The following is a 2280-nucleotide window of genomic DNA, read 5'->3' as shown; positions in this document are numbered from 1 at the left end:
TTTGCCAACCCAGAAGTCCTTGCGAACGACCAATCACACGACGTATGGGAGGAGTTGACGCTGATGAGCAAGCAAGCATGTCAGAGCAGAAATTATTTAAGTGTAAGTAACATGTACAGTTTGTAACTGTGTAACGTAACACGTCAATAACCCTATTTCATCGTTTGTACAATTGATTGTTATCGCCAACATGTGGTTACACTGTATTAGAATGCACGCTGAATAATACGAGAGCATTACAGTTGTATAAAGATATACAAGCAATAAATTAGCCTAAAATTAAAATTTCAACGTGCCAAAAAATCTTACAAACACTCACACATTGTCATTGTTTAATTTGTAGGATTGTAAGTTCAAATGTAACAGTGAAGGCTATAAACTGTAATATGTGATGATGTGTGTGCTTAATAGTATGATGGCATAAATCTCTTAAAATAGGAATTGTACAGAATGTAAAAATAATTTTTTGTTACATAAAGTGAGAAAAAATGTTTCTATTCTACTCAAGGGACAGATGATATGACATTTCTGTTTATTCGGCTGCGCATGGAGAAGGATAAGGTGTTCACAGGGATGAGGAATTCATCTGCTCAAGGGTTTGAGTAAGTGTAGAATGTACTCTTTGCTTTTGGAATTAAGATACTGAACTGCTTATATTCATCGATGTTCTGTCTGTTAGGGAGATCGTTAAGGACATGGGCCTGCAAGGGTAAGTCATTTCACAGCAAGCTAAAAAAAAATGGGAAAACCTTAAAAGAAAATTCAAAGTATTTTAAATACACTCCCTACAAATAGCATTCTATTATACATTTTACACCAAATAAGCCAGTGCAGGCTGTAATTCATACAACTGTACATATGTTAATTTGTTTATAATACTGTTGTAGGATTTGTGCCTGCCCAAGATAGGATCTGGAACCGATGAAGGGGAGGTGACTGCAGCATCATGGCCTTTTTTTGAGGCCATGCATGAAGCTATTGGCCAAAGACCAAGTGTAATGCCTGTGGCTACCTTTTCTTCTGGTCCCAGTGCACAGATTACACCAGCAGTCATGTCAGGTCCCTCTGGTGCCGTAGCGGCTGATGATGTGCACCCTGCCTGTAGTCCTGCTGAAACAGAGGAGCAGGATGTTGCCAGACCAGGGCTATCAGGGGTGCATGACAGTGTAGCGTCCTCAACAGCAGAGGAAATTCCCAGGCCATAAAACAGGGCAAGTGGAGGGAAGGGGAAAAGCCCCAGAAAAAAAAGAGGCAAAGTGATTTGAGTTCTCTGGAACTCATTAAGGAAATGGCAGAGAAACAAGCCCAGCATCAGATGGAGGCAGATGCAAAAGAGGAAGAGCGGTTTCAGAGGGCAGAGAGGCAGATGGAAGAGATGCTTAGTGTTTTAACTAAACTGGTCGATCATGTTACAAAAACATAAGTTGAGCAACATGTATATCACACCTGTTTAACATTTTGCAGGAATTAATTTTGGTAGAGCCTCATGTTGCATTTTGTAAGTTATTTTTCATTCAGCTGTTCTACTGTTTATACTACTGTTTTGTGTTTATATTTTTACATGTGTATATAGTTAATAAATGTTCTTGATACTTCGAAATGGCTTTGTGTATACCTTACATAAGTATTTTTTTAAGAAGTTGCTTTAAATTTTCACAATGAAGATAATACAACATAATAAAATGTAAGTTTATAACACTTAGTAATACACCAATCACTATGAAAAGATATGTAGATGAAAAATAAACAGTAAAGGGTACTGAATAAACCAAATTATTGAAAATTCTTACAATTTACAAAAAAATATAATCCACATACACTTTATTAGTAAAGTTTTTGTATGTAACATAAGTACAAATTAATGTTTATACAGTATACTTTGTTATGAAGAACAAAAGGATTTCACCAAACTGCACCTGAAGGTAACAAAATAAATAGAATAAATGTAGCACAAACAGTATCTGTTGATCAGTCAGTGTCACCTGCTAAAACAATGTTTTGTAGTTTCAGTACAGTGCAGTACAGTGAACAGTTTTTAAAGTCCAATACAAACTGAGGTAATACTTTTTTTCAGCAGCATTATCACTCCGAAGTAAACAAACCCAAAGACAAAACAGTACTTGTAAATTTACAAATAAGGTCAGGCAGTGTAATATTGAATTTGTGTAGTACTTTTTTTAAGTGCATAACATCAAATGCTCAAGTACAACACAAAATTAAGTTCATATACGTTAAGTCTTATAAATAAAACGAGCTAACAATAAAAGTACAGTACCTGGG

General features: G+C 35.7%; 1 long non-coding RNA gene across 1 annotated transcript; it reads left to right on the top strand.

The window, feature by feature from the left end:
* The first annotated feature begins 313 nt into the window (after nt 1-313).
* LOC141351314 (uncharacterized) lies at nt 314-1600 on the top strand. Its single transcript, XR_012359525.1, has 3 exons — nt 314-602; nt 680-767; nt 888-1600. It is a non-coding gene; the product is annotated as an uncharacterized lncRNA (long non-coding RNA).
* Nucleotides 1601-2280: the final 680 nt, after the last annotated feature.

The sequence above is a fragment of the Misgurnus anguillicaudatus genome, chromosome 20 (assembly GCF_027580225.2).
Source record: "Misgurnus anguillicaudatus chromosome 20, ASM2758022v2, whole genome shotgun sequence".
Classification (NCBI taxonomy): Eukaryota; Metazoa; Chordata; class Actinopteri; order Cypriniformes; family Cobitidae; genus Misgurnus; species Misgurnus anguillicaudatus.
The sequence above is the reverse complement of the archived record's forward strand: the minus strand, read 5'-3'. Positions and strand labels throughout refer to the sequence as shown.